Source organism: Loxodonta africana, chromosome 3 (assembly GCF_030014295.1).
Source record: "Loxodonta africana isolate mLoxAfr1 chromosome 3, mLoxAfr1.hap2, whole genome shotgun sequence".
Classification (NCBI taxonomy): Eukaryota; Metazoa; Chordata; class Mammalia; order Proboscidea; family Elephantidae; genus Loxodonta; species Loxodonta africana.
Window position 1 is genome coordinate 153,642,129 of NC_087344.1, and position 20,253 is coordinate 153,662,381.

General features: G+C 43.0%; 1 protein-coding gene across 5 annotated transcripts in view; it reads right to left on the minus strand.

The window, feature by feature from the left end:
* Positions 1-20,253, minus strand: part of LOC135227224 (uncharacterized) — an 87,455-nt gene that overhangs the window by 3,697 nt on the left and 63,505 nt on the right. The window contains exons 1-3 of one of the 5 annotated variants that reach the window (XM_064282348.1): positions 9,058-9,169; positions 4,530-4,663; positions 2,309-2,400 (exon numbers count right to left, since the gene is read on the minus strand). The gene's annotated coding sequence lies outside the window, so the exon portion shown is untranslated. Of the gene's footprint in view, positions 1-2,308; positions 2,401-4,483; positions 5,555-9,057; positions 9,170-20,253 lie in introns of those variants that run through there. The other 4 variants (XM_064282347.1, XM_064282349.1, XM_010601315.3 and 1 more) reach the window with 4 other exon arrangements.

Below are 20,253 nucleotides of genomic sequence, written 5' to 3' on the forward strand. Positions count from 1 at the left end.
ATTTGCCTAAGTAGCTTATCACATAGTTCCAAAACATAAATTTTTTAGGCTCTTGAGGGCCTACACTGGCAGGTTAGTGCTCAACTGCTTACCTTTAAGGATTAGAAAAGACCTTCCACAGAACTGTTAATTATAGCCAAAGAGATATTTTCCCCAATATGATGACCAAATTTCCTAATTCCTTAGATCTAGTTACATAATATTTCTCTTTACAAAGAAAACTAAATTTTTAATCACTTTTAATAATAATTAAAAATACGTAAAAATTTGTATGTCAGGTACAATTCTAAGCACCCTACATAATGTTAACTCATTAACAACAACTCCTGGAGGCTAGTGTTATTACCATCTGCATTTTAGACATGACAAAGCTGAGGCTCTGAAAGGGTAAGTAACTGCTCCAAGGTAACACCCTCAGTAAGTGGGCGAGCTGGTGTTCAACCAGGCACTCTGGCTCCAGAGTCTGTGCTCTTCATTACCGTGATGTCTGGCAAAGCAGAGACTTGGATGACAAGATGAGCTGGTTTATATAAATGCTCAGCAGCACAACACAGCACTCCCATGCTAACAATTACTGTGACTACTGCCACCCTCTAGCAAGCTCACTCGCCAGCACCACCTAATGGCTACTTCATACCTTCTATATCTCCTATCTGGAGTCCCTGGGCCTCAAAAATGGTTAATAAGCTTGGATGCTAACTGAAAGGTTGGCAGTTTGAGTTCACCCAGAGGCTCCACAGAAGAAAGGCCTGGAAATCTATTTCTGAAAAAGCAGCCACTGAAAACCTTATGGAGCACAGTTCTACTCTGACACACATGGAATTGCCATGAGTTGGAATTAACTTGATGGCAACTAGTTTTTACATTTCTTTCTACCACATTCCCTCCCTCTCTCCCATCCTCCTCCCAGTGGGTGGCCTTACCTAATACTTCATAGGGAGAACAGTCACCAGGCAGGAAGTCCTCACCACCAAATCTGCAAACCTATTTTCATCAGTACCTATTCCCTCTTCTTCTCTGTTACTGAAACTGAGAAAATAGCCTATGTTTTTCCACAGGTGGTCTATGCCCCACCCCCTCCAGCCTTCTGGGAGCCCTCATCCTCTGCCTTGGCCACACCCTCTATCTCCTGCATCCCCTGATCTTTCCCATCAGCATTCAAACATGCTCCAGTATCTTCTGGCTTTAAAAAACTAAATGAATAAAGCAAGGCAAGGCAAAACAAAACAAAATGCAGCTCTAGCATTCTACTCCCCTTCAGAGCCAAGTTTCTCCAGAGAGTTGACAAGACACACATACAGTTGACAAGACTGCCTCCTTCATCTGCCACTCACTATTTAATCATTTTAAACCAACTTTTACATCTAGATCACAAAAACCACTGTTTTCGTCAAAGCCACCACTGGCCACTGTTTTAGCCTCATCTTATTCTATCTCTTAGATTTTCCTCTCAAAACTCTTCCCTTGGTTTCCACACACCACACTTTCCAGTGTTTCTCTCACTTCTCCAGCCACTCTATCTGCTTCCTTTGCTGGTCCCACCTCCAGCCAATCTCTAAAATTTGAAGTTCCTCAGGACTTTACCCTGGGTCCTCTTCTCATTCTATTCGTTCTCTCTAGGCCAACGACTCCCAAATTTACATCTCCAGCTCAGATACCGCTTCTGCTCTCCAGACCTATATATACAACTGCCTACTTGACATTGCTCTTGATGTCTCCGACTTAACAGAATCAAAGATGAATTCTTCATCTCTATACCTCCCTCCCAAATCTATACCTCTTGCCGTCTTTCATGTTTTAGTAATTAACACCTTCATTTGCCTGGTTGCTCATATCAGAAATTTGGGTGTCATTCTTGACACCTGTCTCTCTTGCCCCAACCCTCCCAGGTCAAATTCAAATATTTTGTTGAATGAATAAAGGAAGGAATGCATGAGTCTCAGCCTAAATGTTTCTTCTTCAGAGAAGCAGGATCCCTTAACTACACCAGTCTACATGAAATTCTCCATTACGCTCTTTTCATGGTATCTTGCGTTTTTCCTTCATAACGTTCTCCATGTTTTGTAATTACATGTGTAATGATGGGATCATTTGTGTAGTAACATTCACCGCCCCCTAGACAGTGAGCTCCCTAAACGCAGAGACCAAGATGGTCTTGTTCATCCCGGTATTCCTAACACTTACTATTGTGCTGACACATGGTATTTGGTTGATAAATATTTGTTGCATTAAAGGTGAAGCTTTTCCCCAAGATCATCTTTCTAAGCTGGACATGCTCTCGAGTATTATCATCTGTCAAGCTACTCACCAAAACCCCGAGGGTCACGACACTGCAGTGCTCATCCTGGAGGTGAGGAGTCCAAGGAGTCCAGGAACTCCTTTCTCAAAGGCAGCCCTCACCTGGATGAGGATAAAGAAAAAGAAAATTCCTAATTAAAAAAAAAAACAATCAACAATATCATTTTGCTATTGAATATTTTAAAAGATAAACAAGTTTCTTATTTACTCTAGCATATCAGCTTTATAGGAAGTTGTCATCTCCCAATGGAAAGAGAATCAACTCCCAATAAAGAGTATACTAACCAATCTGTAGATATTTCAAGGCTTTCTTTTCTCTCCTTCCTTCTCAGCTGCACATTTTATTTTCAGAGGCTGGAGAAATGCTAAGTGCAAATAAAATCAATTTTTCTACTTTTTACATTTCTGGGCATTTAGTAGGGGAAAAACCTCAAATTTTTGCTTCTCTCCATTCAGAATTGAGAGTTGACTGTAAAGATGAAAATAGACAAAATTGCAGACATGCTTTTGAATTCACAAAGTAAAGACCATTCAGTTCCTCTCCACCCTCAACTGTAAACTTTACATCAGATGGTAAGCAGTCCGTAAGAAAATTTATTTTCATGTATTCTGGGAAGAACTTAGAGCTCAGTAACCTAGCCAGATGATGTCCCTTTATTGACTGCCTACTGTGTGCAAAATGCTGTACTGAACTGAGCCAGGTAAGTCAATAAAACACTCAGTTACTGGTCAAGCAGAACAATTTCCAATAACATTAATCCCTTTAAGCTAGATGTGACACCTAGTCTCTCCCTTTGCCCAGAATTTATAGTTTGAAAATGCAAAAGAGAACCAGGTTCCAGATTGTCTTTGGTCCAAATTAAGAACCTTTAAAAGAAGATGTCGGGGTTGCCACAAAGTTGTAACAAAATTCACAGGATCAATCTGACCAAGCTCAGAATCACCTCTACAATTCCAATTTTAACTCTTCCAATAATCCTTCCCCACTTTCCTGCTCTGAGAAGTCAAGTTTATTACAACTATGTCATGTTTAACAAATCTCATTTCTATGTTATGACCACTACTCCATAAAAGGCATAGTATCAAACTTAGAATGTGGAACTAAAAGGCCTCAGGATTCCATTCCTAGATCATTCTTAACATCTGGCATGCCAACTACTAAAAGGCTTCCTCTCAGAAAAAGTACACAATAGGAAGAACCAATCTTTCCCAAACAGAGGAGAAAAGAAAACTATACAATGGGCATATACAGAAAACCTTGGTCTAGATGAAATATTAATGTATGTTTTTGTACTCAGAGGATAAAAAAGCATCTATCAACTTTCAACAGCTAACAAACTTTAGGCAAGCAAACAAAACCTTATATCAAGCTAAAGAGTTCTGAAAGAATTTAAGCATTCAAAAATGGATTTCAGCGATCACATTTGGAATAATGGCTACCCAAAGTAAAATTCCAGCACCAATATCCCTTCTCTGTGAAACTCTCCTTGATTCTCAACTCACCCCAGGAACACCCATCTGTGGTCCCACCATATTATATTTACGACATTCTTGTAACACTTACAAAACCATATTCCTGTTATGTGTAGACAGGGAACTCCATGAGGGTGGGGCCTGTGCCATTCATCGTCTCAGCACCTGACACCCAGAAGAAACTCAATATATGCTGGTTGATCCATGTATTGTAGTGATCTTAACCCCTTGCCATGGAGTCAATTCCGACTCATAGAGACCCTACAGGACAGAGCAGAACTAGCCCATAGGGTTTCCAAGGCTGTAATCTTTATGGAAGCAGAGTGACACCTCCTTCTGCTGTGGAGAGGCTGGTGGGTTCAAACTGCCTGCCGACCTTTTGGTTAGCAGCTGAGGTTTAACCGCTGTGCCACCAGGGCATTTTATAATGAGCCTGGGGCTCGTGAATGGCTACACTCACCATGTGTTCATGCAAACGAATGATGACATGATAAATATGTTTCACTTCTCACCACCTGCCTTTCCCCTTAGCTTTATGAGGTATGTTATTGCAGAAGCTCCTACTCAGAGAAAAGTACAAGGTCAAGTGTACTTATAGAGTTTTGACTTGCATTTAACTTGATGACCTTTGCCTTGGAAACTGCTCGACTAACAAATGCAGCTTTAATTTACAATGACTCTGGATTAAAAAAATAATAATAATCCAACATACTCAGATTGAATCACAGAGGTTGTGTGCTCATCATCAGGTTCTTTACCTTCCAAATGCCCAATCTGCTCTCTCTTCTATATCGGGACACAAAAGAACTTTCCAAGGATGATCCCTGCCTCCCAAACAGAAGTGAATTTTTAGGTCAAAGTGGAGCAACACCAGCTAGTGCCACATTCAGACCTATGAGGATGAAAAGAGAAAAATTCACACCCAAATTCACATTGATTCCAAAGAAAACCACCCATTCCCCAATATTCTGTAGCCAAAGCAATATCTGGAAGAAAGACTAGTAAGGAAATAGGCCAAAAATAAGGAAGAAAGGCAAAACCACTAAAATTCAAAATACAAGAAGTTGGAGGTAGGGGCACTGCAACTTAAGCAATGTTGTTGTGAGGTGCTGTCGAGTTGATTTCAATTAATACCGACCCCATGGGACACAGCAGAACTGCCCCATAGGGTCTTCTAGGCTGTAATCTTTACAGAAGGAGCCCTGGTAGTACAGTGGTTAAGCACTCGGCTGCTAACTGAAAAGTCAGCAGTTCGAACCCACCAGCAGCTCTACAGGAGAAAGATGTGGCAGTCTGCTGCCATAAAGAGTACAGTCTTGGAAACCCTATGGGGCAGTTCTACTCTGTCCTATAGGGTCACTATGAGTCAATATTGACTTGATGGCAACAGGTTTGGTTTTTGTTTTGGTTTAATCTTTATGGAAGCAGATTGCCAGGTCTTTCTCCTGCAGAGCTGCTGATAGGTTGGAACCACCTGCCTTTCAGTTGGCAGCCAAGCAACTAACCGTTGCGCCACCAGGGCTCCTTCGCTGAGGACTAGCCAAGCTGATGGGCGACTGGGGAGTTTAGAAAAGCAAAACCCACCAGACACAAAAATCTCATTTTAATCATTACTTTTTAACTTTCTCCACAACCAAGGCACAGTCACGACAGATTGCAAAATGGATTTTTGTTTCTTTTCTACGCTCTTATTCTTAGCACAATGGTTATACTCAAAAGATATTGCCAAGCCTAAAAAATGCAAGTGACCATAAGACAATTTGACTTTCAAAAATCAGTTGGTCTAGAGCAGGAGATTTTAGCTTGGGGTCCAACAACTCCCAAGGAGTCCATGGTTATAAGTTCTTGGGTGGGGGGCAGGGAGGCAGTCTGTGAACTTGCTGGGAAAATATTTGATCTTTATTTTCACTAACTTCTAACTAAGAGTTAGCGCTGTCTTCACTTGTGAATGCAGGTGACAACCCATGGTAGGATTAGCAGTCCTATGACTGTGTCACCAATAAAAGCCACAAGATATTTTCGTGTCACATTACAGCTGTTGCAGATCTCTCAAAATAATGTTTATACTCATCACTACTTCAAAATCACAGTATTATTAGACCTGGTGCCCTGGTGGCTCAGTGGTTAAGTGCTCGACTGTTACATTACAGTTGCAGATCTCTCAAAATAATGTTTACACTCATCACTACTTCAAAATTACAGTATTATTAGACCTGGTGCCCTGGTGGCTCAGTGGTTAAGTGCTCGACTGTTAACCAAAAGGTCGGTGGTTTGCACCCACCAGCCGTTCTGTGGGAGAAAGGTGTGACAGTCTGCTTCCGTGAAGATTTACAGCCTTGGAAACCCCTATGGGGCGGTTCTACTCTGTCCCATTGGGTAGTTATGAGTCGGAATCACTTCAAAGGCTGTGGGTTTGGTTTTGGTTTTGGTTACATTTTGTTACTTAATGCTATAAAGAAGCACATACATCACTGTATCATAATTGTTTAATATTCTGGTAACTATTTCAATTTCATTTTTAAGTCTCTGTAGTTTATACATTTGGAAAACATTATCTTAGAAGGGGTCCTATGATTCATCAGATTGCCAAAGAAGTACATGCTACATAAAAGGTTAAGTAACCTTAATCTGGAGCAAGTAAAGTTTCTAGGCCTATAGGTCTAAAAGGTCTATAGACCATCAATGTAGTCACCAAGGCGGACAAACCATTCTACCAACATTATGTAACAGTTGAAGAAAATTAAGCCACCAGTAAGCCAAGTAACATGTCCAAGGTCACCGAAATTTAGGGTTGGTATTGGCCTTGGTTAGCACTCATGGGATCTTTACACCACTCTCCCATGGGGACTTTTGCTTACATTTCTGCAACTGTCATCACTATCACTGTCTTGACACTAAAGAGGGGGAGGTATCACTTTTCAAAATTAATATAAAACCAAGATCAAGACAACAGAACAAGACAGATGTACAAGGTACCGCTTTTGGCTCCTTGACCAAGTATATTGCCGTAATTGCTACAAAAGCTGGATTTGGTCTGCTCCTGAGGCAGTAGTTTTTTAAATGCTACAAAAAATTAGGCTACATAATTTCTCATTCTCAGAGTTGTTCAAAGCACTTTACAGAAAGGCATTAATGTGTTAAGCATTGCAATGTACTTAAGAGTGGTCAGGGCAGGTGGTATCACTTCATAAATGTGAAAACTGGAGAATAAGCACCAGAGGTTTTTCAAAGTCACATATAAGTTAATGAGAACACCAACTTCCTGACTTCAAGTTCAAGGCTCTAACCACTGTGCCATGCCACCATGATCAAATACTTAGCTGATTATAGTGCTTGTGAAACCTCTGTAACTTTTTTTTCCCCCCTCCCTACAAGCAAGAGAGCATTTTCCTTTAATTTACAGGAACAGACACTTGTAAGGCGATGGGAGAAATAGCCCATAAATTCCAATACACATAGGTATTTTTTTTGAGTGGGCTAGCCAGAGCTAAGCGTTCCTGACCTCGCTAATATGTAATTACTAGCCTTATACAAACAGGACAGTATGGAAATTGTTCCTTCATCTTTTAGCCAGTGACCTCCCTATCTATCTACCACAACTTTGGGAACTCTTGTCATCTCACATTCAACATTGTTTTTTACAAAATAATATTCTAATGGTCCAATACCTTAAACCACCAAATGTCACCCCAGTCTCAACTTCAACAATACATTTTCTCTTTTTATCCAAACCATCAAACAATTAATGGAACCCTCCTTCCTCAAAACATCCTTATTCCACCTAACTAATGGCTCCTTTTATTAACCCATCTCTGATCTTGATAGCTTGGATCTTCTCCCGTAACAGTGAGGAAGGGTTTTTTTTCCTTAAAGTTTTACTTAGGACCCATACCTTTATTCACACTAATGCTTCTTCCTTGCTAAAACTTCCCAAATCACTAGTAACCAGTCAAAAGCAAAACAAAACAAAACCAAGAGAACAATCATGTTGCATGATTTCCAAGGAGAGTCAGATTCTTAACTCCCACGAGTCTTACCCACCACCATCTTTCTGCCCTGCCCTCCTCCCAATCTCTCAACAAGTTTACTACTAATTCTTCCTACCTGCTAATTCTGACTGATCATTCTGTACTCAGCGCATAAGAACCCAAATCTCTGCCCCAAGGACAAACATCTAACTCCTGGATGTATCAATTGCTAAACAAATACCCATCACACACCACTGACCAAAATGCAACTCCTTCAGTTACTCATTTTCCCATGTGATGCCATTGCCAGGGATCTATATTTGCCTTAACCACAGTCAACTTTGTACCAACTCTATCCCACCTTATAGACAGACCCATTATGTCTATTTTTTATCTCCTCTAATAAACTTTATTGGTTCCCAGCTAAGCCCAAGTTTAGGCTCCAAACCACTCTTCTCTATCACTTGAAACCCGTTTTCCCTTCCCTCCTGCAGACCACAGCTCTTAGGAGAGTAGGTTTCAGGCCTCCTCCTTCCCTGCTTGGGTGGCCTTCACATCAGGCCCCCAGCAACACTATTACAGGCCTCCGGCCCTTTCCTCTGAACATAATAACCAAGCCTGCTGCTGTTTTCCTTAGGATAGCTGCTTTTCACCAGACTCACCCAACACTAAACAGTGACATCTTAATAGTCTTTGCAACTTTCAAAGGCCAATGACTAGGGCCACACTTTGGAAATCGGTGGTGTGTCCCACGACCCCCTCAATGACTCAGTGACCTAGACACCGCCAACTCACCTGCTGGAGCCCTTTACTACTCATACGTTCTTCTCGGCTTTCACCTCCCCCCCCCTTCAACAAGTCACCGGCCTGCAAAGTCCCCTTTATCTCTCTATCCATCTCCAGGGTCTTAAAGACCCCATCAAACTCAACCCGAATTCCATTCTTTTGCTTTCCATCTCGCTCCTCCAACACCCTTCATCCTAGAACCCTGAGACCGTCCCATGTCCTCATTCAGCCTCTCCAGGTACTGCTTGGGACAGCCTCTGGAAAATCGAGAGAGGCCCCCGTCTCTCCCCACCGCTTCGTGAGGGGTGAGCAGAGGACGCCCCTCTCCCCGCTCCTCCCCCCACTGGTTTCTCCAGACTCAACTCACTAAATCCGCAACCCCGACCCCCGCCCCTTTTCTCCCCCCCCCCCCCCCACGGCTCTCCTCGGCTGTGGCTGCCCCTGGCCCCAAACCGGTTCAAAACACGCGGACCCGGCCACCCCCTCCCCCGGTCCGCTCCCTCCCCTCCCCCTCCCCCAAGGGGCCACTTACCCCGAAGGCAGGCGTGGGGGAGGGGAGAGGAGGAGCGAAGTGGAGGAGGAGGCTCCGGTCCGGAGCGGCTCTCAGCCCCGGGGGGCCGGGGCCGGGGCCAGCGGCGGCGGCGGCGCAGCGTCTCCCCCCGGCGGCGGCAGCGGCGGCGGCGGCGCCGTCCCACTCCCGCAGGCACACATAGGCTCCATTGTCCGCCGGCGCCACCCCCTTTCCGGCTCCCCCCTCCCGGGACCGCCCCTTCTCCCTCCCCTCAGCCCTCCCCCAGCCGCACCGCGCCACGAAAGGTACAGCCGGCCCCGCCTCGGACGCGAGCCGAGAAGTGCCCCCTCCCCGCCGCCCCGACGTCCCTCCCGGCCCGGGAATGGGGACCGCCCCTCCCGCCTCAGCGCCCGGCCCCGGAGCCGAGAGGGCCCGCCCCCTCCAGGGAATGTCACTTTTCCCCCTCCTGGAACGCGCGCAATGGTACCAACCCGGCAGCTTCCTCCTCCCCACTCCCCCGCCTTCCCGGAGAGGCCCCGCCCCCTCTCGGGCCCCGCCCACTAAGTGGCCTTGCCTCCTCGACCCCCGCCCCTCCGCCCAAAATTTTACTATGGGACCGCCCACCGCCTGTTTTGCATGACCACGCCCACCAGGTTTTCCCCCCCACCCACCCCCGTTCGTCACCCGTCCAGAGGTGACGCCCACTCCCCACCTTAAAGAGGCAGAACTCTCCTTCTCAACTAAAAGAGTCTCCTAAGGGCCGGCGGGGTGGGAGGTGAGGCCAGGGAGGGTCTCTCCTTCTCGGCACTGTCCTCCACGCACGCACACACCCGGACCTCCCCACCACCTCACGCAGCACTGGGGAGCAATCGAAGGGACTAAAAAAGGCACGGAGGGGGAAGGGCGGTGTGAAATTTGGCCATCTTTGACAGAAATGAATTGGGAGCTGTTGAAGGAACGGGTCTTTCCTCGCACCTCCCTGCCTAGTCCTCAGTCTTCAGGGCCACCCCTTAACACCTCCAGGATGAAATTCCACTCTACCTCCCTCCCCTTTCCGTTGCCCTGCCCCGTCCCCTCCCACGGTAGCAGGCTCCTCTTGGGGTTGCGCCCTTCTCCAGCCCCTCCAAAGCAGATTTTCGTCAGGGTCCTGCAGCCGTGGTGGTTGGTGCAGGGTCTCTCCACCTCGGTCCCAGCCCAGTCCCGCTCACGCATCGCTACCTAGTGCCCGTGGAGGATCTTCTGCCCCGATCCTCGAATGGCTTCACAATCGCGTTTTAATGGCAGTATACCGCCCCTGATTTTTTGGAAGGCCTCTGCTCTGGAGAGCTCAAAGCCAGGGCATCCCGGCACTGTCCCCTGTGAAGTGAGAGGGTGGCACATTCGATTGCACTTTTTCTCAGAAGGAAAAATGACGGCATCATGGTTAGCAAATGCTGCTGAATTAAGCCGAGATCCTGGCTACTCCTGTTCTATCTGTGTGGTCCTTGTTGTTGCCTTGACCAGCGCTTATTACAGACCTGCCTGCTCCGCAGCCCTCCCCAGAATACACTGGTACATCTCTGGCATGTTTGTGCTTTGTAGAGTCTTGATCTAAGATACTTCTGCAACTCTGTGCACTGGCCCCACAGCTTTTCTAAAGCAGTGACCTGAAGACTTCTATGTTATATCGTACTGCTTATTCTCCCTGAAGATAGATGGAGGCAACATGGCCAAGAGAACTAGATAAATTTTACCTGCTTCTGCTTCTGTCACCCATGGTTTTGACCAAGATACTAATTTCTGTGTCAGTTTCTCTGTCTATAAAACGGGAAATCTTCCTTACTGCAACTTTTTAATGAATGGTGCCCGTTGTAAAGGATGGTACAAGAAGGCACTAAATAATAAAGCTGACTGACTGCTTTCAAAACCATTTAAAACTCTTAACTGGCCATATAAGTTTCTGTACCATGTCTTCCTGGCTTAAAAGTTTCTGTACCATGTCTGTCTTCCTGGCTTAGATCCTATGAAAAACTGTAGCAGGATACTTTTCTTTTTGCCTTCTGTTAAAACTGAGGATATAAATTAAGGAAAAAAAGGCAGTAGTAGGTAACACAAATGGTTTGCACTCAACTACTAAACTAATGTTCGGTGGTTCGAACCCAACTAGCAGTACTGTTGAAGAAAGGCTTGGCGATCTACTTCTGTAAAGATGAGCTTGTTGCCATGGAATCTATTCTGATTCATGGCGACCCAATGTGTTACTGAGTAGAACTGCTCCATAGCAGTCTCTTAACTGCAGTCTTTATAGAAACAGATCACTAGGCCTTTCTTCCATGATGCAGTTGGGTGCAGAGGAACACAAACCATTTGCACTGCCCAGGGGTCAGTTCTCTGTAACACATGGGGTTGCCATGATTTGGAACTGACCATACAGCAACAGGTTTAAGTATAAACAATACAAATCTAATACCAATTGAAAGATCCCAAATAGAAAATAATCAAAATAAAGTGCTTTTTGGTAAGTTTAGCGATAGAATATTTAAGGTAACACAGCTAAGAACCTCTGTAGAAGAAAGCAGGAGGGAAAAGTCAAGTATGGACATAAGAAGAGACAATCAAATCCAGGAATATGCAAGAAACATTTGGGATTGCTAATACAGGTGGGAGGAAGGGAATCACAGATGGCATTTTTAAGAGAAAACCAGGGCCAATAGGCTCTGTACCTGGGTGTTCCAGACTCTATCACCTCAGCTTGGCAACCTCAAAAACAAACTCCTTATAACGGTACTGTACATGCAAAAAGTCTTTACTGTTTTAAAAGGCATTAAACCCTCACTCAACCGTATGTGTCAAAGTTCAAAATTGCTGAACCAGACAAAAAATGCAAATAAATATTAAATGTGCAACACTAGGTTAAAACAGCAATAATATTGAGAATTTAAGCATGCTGAAAGTCGTGAAAGCTAAAGGTTAGAGTTTCCATACCCACTGATTCTGACTCACAGGAATCCTGTACCCTGTTGGACAGAGTAGAATGGCCCCACAGGGTTTCCAAGGTTGTAATTTGACAGAAACAGACTGCCATATCTTTTTGCCACAGAGCGGCTGGTGGGTTCAAACTGCCAGGCAGACCTTTCGGTTAGCAGCCAAACGCTTTAAACCACTGCGCCACCAGGACTCATTAGAGTTTCCAGAGTAAGGTTAATTGAGCTGCATTGCACATAGAGTGGAAATGCTTTTCAAAATATTATTTATTCTACTAAGCAGTTTTATCCATTTTAGTAGGATTTTTGTCCTCTGAATTTTCCAGCTTCCATGCATTTTCATCTCATTTGAGAAATAATTCGATTTTGCTGTTTGGGGATCTAGCACACTGTATATACATAAACACTATTGGATTATGATGAAATCCTTTTTAAAAGTTTTCTATAAATAAATAAAAGCTTCAAACTATTTCTGCTACTCTAGAAACTTTATTTTAGCCAAATGATAAAATTGTTAAAAATAAATGCTTTTGACACTAAAGAGACCTGAGTTTGATTTTTTACTTTAGAAAATTTTGCTTAAGGGGAGATAATGAATCATAATGACAGATACTCGCTGTGATGCAAGCAAGGATGATGTAAGTTTGGCTTCTTAATTCTTCAGCTAAATGCAGCATCTGTGGTATTTAAATTTGCCTCCAATCTTTTCTACCTGTAAGCTCCACTTTCAAAATGCTTTTGTTCCCTCAGCTCTTGATAAACGTGCACCTTAATTTTAGTGTTGGAAAGAACCTCCCCCCTTTTTTACTCATGAGAATTCTAAGGTTTAGAAGTTTAATGAGTTGGCAAGGTTATGCTGATTGTTCTTGTGTTAGGTGCCATAGAGTCAGTTTTGACTCATAGTGACCTATGAGTACAACAGAACAAAACACTGCCTAGCCCTGCACCATCCTCTCAATCGTTGCAATGTTTGAGCCCATTGTTGCAGCCACTGTGTCAGTCCATCTCATTGAGGGTTTTCCTCTTTTTCACTGATCCTCTACTTTACCAAAGCATGATGTATTTCTCTAGGGACTGGCCTCTCCTGGCAACATATCCAAAGTGCATGACACGAAGTCTTGCCATCCTCACTTCTAAGGAGCATTCTGGTTGTATTTCTTCCAAAACAGATTTGTTCGTTCCTCTGGCAGTCCATGATATATTCATGAATATACTGTGCTGATTTTTAAGGACTAGCATTTTCAAGTCTAACAGTCCACAGGACTGTTCTAATGTTCAGGAATTGTTCATTCCTTATAGTATTTATTATTGTAGGAAAGAACATGAAGTTCCACCTTAGGAATGATGAAATTCAGATGCAGAAAGTTGAGCCCACTCAGCCAGCTGGTGCTATGGTTGTAAGAGGCTCTGATAAATTCTTGCCTTGGTCAAAAGCCCTCAGTTTGTCCATGAGTTCCTGCTGCTTGTACTGTTTCTTACCAATCATCTACCTCATTGTCCAAACCAAAACTCCAAAGGAATAACTACCAAAAAAAAAAAAGAGAGTCATTAATGACTGAAAATGAAAGGTTAGGATGGAATAGCATCTCTTGACTTTTATAGTACTGTTGACCAATGCTATGATAAAATTGCCAGGAAATGATTTCTTCTTTAGGTTGCTCACGATGAAGAAACAATTTCCCTCTACATCCACCAGGCGCTCCTTGGAACCTTAGGGGGCAGTTCTACTCTGTTCTATAGAATCGCTTTGAGTCAGAAGGACTTGACGGCACCTAACAAAAACAATTGATGAATTATCAATGTTGATCTCCTTCTCCATTTTCTCACTTTAATCATAGTCCATGATGGCTTAACAAGAAACAACCTCAGGGTTCCATGTGCTCTAACGATTTCTCCCCCAAATCTCTTGATCTTCATACCAGTTCTTCCCATCTGTCCTTATAGTCCACTTCCCTTTTCCTCCTCAATTTCCACTAATTCACCATTACATCTCTTATTCTTAACATCTTTCCCCAGAATAATTCTGGATAAGTACCTCTACTATTTCCTTTAATTTCCTTCTCCTAGACATTCCCCTAGGAATTTTGCCCTTCAGATACACCTCTTCTATTTTTCCTGGGTTCTGCCTTTACTACTGGACTCTTCTGCCTTTACCCAATCAACTTGCTTCCAGCATCTCTGGAATTTCTACCAACCATTCAGCTTTAACCTCAACCCTGTGGTTTGCATTCAGGTTGCTCTCACTAGCCACCTTGCCTTTTTGGAACACTTGACCACCCACCATTCCAGCAATGGAAGTCCCTAATGCTGGGATATATCCACATTTATTTGTTTCCACTCCTGGGGTGCCAGATATTGCTAGAGAAATCATGAAACCAAAGAAATGGATCTCAATCGAAATTCAAGGGATGAAACCTCAGCTGGCCTTCATTACCTATTTCTTGGCAATCCTCTGATTTATCCCCGTTGCCCTCCTATATAATTTCCCATAGCAGTTATTTCACATTTTATCCACACTCTTCCTACGTTGGAAGAGCAACCTTGTCATCTTCTCCCACCTCCCAAGGCTTTGCTTAGTTATCTCCCTTCCATTGGCTTCTTACCCGTTACCTGAGTATCTCCAGTAAAATCTTTCTTACACCAGTACTTCCTTTTTCCCTTTCTTTTTATTCCAAATTTATCCAAGGAGTAACCTACATTCTCTGCCACCACAATTCCTTCTCGTCCTCTGTAATTAACCCCACCATTTTACCAAACTCCTCTCTCCAACATGGCCAAACATAATTGCCAAATCCATCAAGTAAATATTCTTTCCTCCTGAAATCTCTTTTTAGTTTTGAATTCCAAGATATTATGATATTCTGCTTTTGTCATCCTTGTTGATTTAAATTATTCCTTCTGCTTCCTAAATATGGTCATTCCTTAGAGTCCTTGGTTCTTTGATCTTCTCTCCCTCCAATTCTCCCTAGGAGATCCCTCTTACTCTTCTAACTTTAGCTTCTCTGCAGAGGACCATCTTTTTGTTGATGACCAACATGTCTACGGGCCTAGTTCTGGCCTCTGTCTTGAGCTTCAATTCTGCATTTCTACTTACTTGGTTTACCCACCTAGAGGTCAACTTAACATGTCAAAAAACAAACTAACCATTTTTCAAAATTAAGTCTCACTTCTTTCACTTAGGCTCAAAACTCTGGAGTAATCCTGACTCAAAATCTTTCTCTGGCTGTGTTATCTTTGCAGTCACCAATGTCTACAAATCTTCTCTAAATCAGTTCCTTATTTCTGTTCCCAAGTTGGAACTGTTGCAATAGCCTCCAAATAGACACCCCTGTTTCCAGTCTCTCTTCATCAGTCAATTCTTAGATAGGACTTCCTAAAACACCTACACAGAGTCCTTATTCTTCTCTAATTATTGAAGCCTTACTTGTTCTTCTGGATCTACCTAGTGCCCCTCAGGCCCTAAGAGCTCAACAATATGGCATAACAGAAACAATATTGGCTTTAAAGTCAGGTGGACCTAGGCTTGAAGATTGAGCTGCATTTTACTAGCCGAGTAACTCCAGGCATTCATTTATTTCAGTAATAGATCACTAATTTAGAACATGCAACCTTTTTTTTTTTATTTATTTAGATATGCAAACTTTTAATATCACCTGTCTTAATGTATGTCCCAGTCTTACTCCGTATACCAACAGCAGAGTCTTACATCTCTTTGTGTTTTTAAGTCATTTATTCAGGGTCACCATGAGTCAGAATTGACTTGATGGCAACTAACAACAACAAATATTTATTGAACATCTACTGAGTGCAGGTCATTATGGGAAATACAAAATGAACCAAATACCCAAGTCTGCCCTGGAGGATTATTTCATAAATAAATAAACGAACTTTAGTAAGTATCTACTATATGCAAGGTATTGACATTGTCAAAGATTTCATTTTACTTGAATCCACAATCAAAGCCCATGGAAGTGGCAGTCGAGAAATCAAATGATGTATTGCATTGGGCAAATCTGCTGTAAAAGACTTCTTTAAAGTGTTAAAAAAGCAAAGATGTCACTTTGAGGACTAAGGTGCACCTAACCCAAGCCATGGTATTTTCAATCACCTCATATGTATGTGACGGCTGGACAATGAGTAAGGAAGACCAATTATGATGTTGGCAAAGAATATTGAACACACCATGGACTGCCAGAAGAATGAACAAATCTGTATTGGAAAAAGTACAACCAAAATGCTCCTTAGAAGCAAAGATGGCGAGACCTGGTCTCACATACTTTGGATATGTTACCAGGAGGGACCAGTCCCTGGAGAATGACATCATGCTTGGTAAAGTAGAAGATCAGGGAAAAAGAGGAAAACCCTCAATGAGATGGACTGACACAGTGGCTGGAACAACGGGCTTAAACGTAGCAATGATTTTGAGGATGGTGAAGGACTAGGCAGTGCTTCGTTCTGTTGTACATGGGGTCACTGTGAGTCATAACCAACTTGACAGCACCTAACAACAACATATGCCAGGTATTACGCAAAATACCAAAGATTCAAATATGTATAAGACATGTTCCCTGATGTTGGGATCTGGGATCTGTTTAGTTATACAGACAGATAAACATTTATAATCAATTGTAGTAAGTGCTATGATGTGGATAAGCCCAGATGTTTGGGGCACACAGAGGAGAGGTATCTACTCCAGACAGGATACTCAGAGAATGTAGTAAGACCTGAGCAGAATCTTAAAGAATGTGTAGCAGTCAGCCAGGCAAAGTCCTCAGCAATGTACAAAGGTTCAGCTGCGTGACAATGTATATAAATAACCATAATACAGATAAAGAAAGTAATAAATAAATGGCAGAGCAGAGGCAAAAAGTACAACAATGGCAACCAGAGAAGAGACACTATTCCTAGGGGGAGGGAGGAGGAGCAGAAACTGCTTCGTGGAGAAGGGAGCATTTGATCTAGCCTTGAAGGCCACGCAGTGAGGGAGGACGTCTCTCTGTTTTGTCAGCATTCCACACAGTGTCCTGCACACAATAGGCACAACCCCACGATGCTGATGCTGATGATGTCTAGGTTTTTCTCATGAGCTTGGTTTCTCTGTTTTCCCAGAATGCTTATAAGGGGAGACTCGTGATTCAGCAGAGCCATTTCTGGGTGGAGGAGCTCTCGATTCAGATGGCCTAGCTTTGAATCCTAGCTCAGCCACCAGCTGGCTGTGTGACCTTAGAAAAATTACTTAACCTCTCTAGGATTCAGTTTTCTCTCCCAGAAAGTTGAGTCATGATAATATTTTTCTCACAGGGTACTGTGAGGAATAAATGAGTGATTGCATGTAGGTACTTAGAACAAGTGTCTGGCAAGTAGTAAAAAATAGGAAAAAAAAAAGTTGCTATTGACCCCACGCATGTGAGAGTAGAACTGTGCTCTAAGGGGTTTTCAGTGGTTGATCTTTTGGAAGCAGGTCACCAGGTCTTTCTTCTGAGGTGCCTCTGGGTAGACTTGAACTTCCAACTTTTTGGTTAGAGCCAAGCACTTGACTCTTTGTGCCACCCAGGGACTCCAGCACATAGTAAGCCCGTTGCCATAGAGTTGATTCCAACTCATAGCAACCCTATAGGGCAGAGTAGAACTGCCCCATAGCATTTCCAAGGCTGCAAATCTTTACAGAAGCAGACTGCCTTTTGGTTAGCAGCCAAGCACTTAACCACTGCACCACCAAGGTTCCTTCCAGCACAAGGTAAAAAAAAAAAGTACCCAATAAATACTGGTTATTCTTATTGCATTTGATCATTTCTGAATTATCCCCAATGGGAACTGGCTTTAGGGAAATGCTTTAGGGGCACTGAAAAGTCCATCTTCTCAATACTTTAATATTCTCATACCTAATCTTACTTCCTGGCATCTCCTCAACTCTTCAGACACATCCCTTTAAATTCTGCCACTAGAAATTTGTACATTTAGATTCAAGATTTTACGAAGCCCTTAGGAAGGCTAACACAATAGTTAGTTCTTGTCTTATTTTAGTAAGTTATCTGACCAGACCTCTATCTTCCTTCACTGCTAACTGCATTGAGACAACAGGAATACTGTGGAGAAGAAGGAAAAGCTAATTCTAAAGCTTGGGGGACATTCTCTAGAAACTCAAGCAGGATGGAGATACTCAGAGGACTTTCTGAGGGCAGTAGTTCCTCTGGGATTGGGGAGGGGGTTGAGATCAAAGAGAGATGCCAAGAAGTAATGAGGAAAATAAAAACAAGGTCATTTTTGCCACTAAAGACAAGCTGCACTAACTTAGCAAACAGTGGCGACCTTGATTTTGGGACTGTTCATTCAGGGCCCTTTTCTTCATTATAGTCTGTGTTTTGGAATAAATAATTTTGCTCAGGATCAATCCTGATTCATATTAATGGAGGAGACTTTCAGGCAATCAAGAAGCCGCTGATTTTAGAATATCATAATGACTTATATGTTTGCTTTCATACTTAACTGTTTATCAATCAAGAATTCGTAAGTGCTTATTATGTTTCTGGAGTCTCTGGGTGGTGTAAATGGCTAAGCGCTTGACTACTAACCAAAAGACTGGCAGTTCAGTTGTCTCAGTGCACATCTAGCTCAATTGGCATAATATAGTTTATAAAGAAAATGTTCTACATTCTACTTTGGTGAGTAGCATCTGGGGTCTTAAAAGCTTGTGAGCGGCCATCTAGGATATGCCACTGATCTCACCCTGGAGAATGAAGAAAACTAAAGACACAAGGGAAAGATTAGTCCAAAAGACTAAGGGACTACTACCACCACAGCCTCCACCAGATAGAGTCTAGTACAACTAGATGGTGCCTGGCTACCACCACTGACTGCTCTGACAGGGATCACAAAAGAGGGTCCTGGACAGACCTGGAAAAAAAATGTAGAACAAAATTCTAACTCACCAAAAAAGTACAGACTTACTGTCCTGAAAGAGACTGGAGAAACCCGAGCATATGGCCCCTGGAAACCCTTTTAGCTCAGTAAAGAAGTTACTCCTAAGTCACCTTTCAGCCAAAGATTAGACAGGCCCATAAAATAAAACAAGACTAAAGGGGCACACCAGCCCAGAGGCAAGACCTGGAAGGCTTGAGGGGACAAGGAAGTTGGTAATAGGGAACCCAGGGTCAAGAAGGGAGAGTGTTGACACGTCATGGGGTTGGTAACCAATGTCACCAAACATTATATGTACTAGTTTGTTCTGTGAACCTTAGTCTAAAGTACAATTAAAAAAAAAAAGTTGGTGGTTCAAACTCACCAAGAGGCGCCTCAGAAGACAGGCCTGGCAATCTGTTTCCAAAAGGTCACAGCCTTGAAAACCCTGTGGAGCACAGTTCTAGCCTGTAGCACATGGGGTCGCCATGAGTCAGAGTTGACTTGACGGCAACTAGCTATGTGTCTAGTGCCAAACGAAGTACAGTGAGAATCTCATTAGACACTGAAGAAATAGTCCCTCTTAAGAAACCTTCCAGTTCAGGTGAGGAAACAAATAGACAAAAAAATTGTTTAATAACAATTAAGTCCTAAACTGTATTACAGACACAGGGAAAACTATAGCATTCTAGGGAAAAAAAAGAAATAAGCACAGTCTGGAGTGATTATTGTAAGGGGCTGTCGAGTCAATTTGAGCAATAAGTAGTAATTTCATGAAGGATCAGAAGTTGAACTGCGGTCTTGAAGAATAGGATTCAGGCAGCTCCAGGAGGGAAGCATGCCCCAGGAGGGAGAGACAAGGATGAAAGCCAGAGACTGAAAGGAGCACAGCATGTATGTGGACAGTGAGTCAGAGAATGAGAATAGTAAAGGTGATTGTTGTTTATTGAGTATTTAGCATGTGTGTGTGCCAAGCACTATTCTAAGTACTTGATTTACCTTATCTCATTTAACACACACAACAACCCCATGAGGTACGAACGATTATTCCCAGTGTACAGGTGTGGGCTGGATGCTCAGAGAGGTAAGTAACTGCCCTGAAGTCACGCAGCTAGACAGTGTTGGAGCTAAGATTAAAAACCAGGTCTGACTGCTGTGAAAGCTCTTAATGACTCCAGTAGGGAATAAAGTTGGATACATAAGACAAGAATACATTACAGGGAATGTAACATAGAGAAAGTGTACAAAAAGGATACATGATGAGTTCTTAATAAAATAAAGCAACAGTTTACAATGAATAAAGAAGACCAAAGAGTAGATGTCTTTGAATTACGGTGCTGGTGAAGAATATTGAATA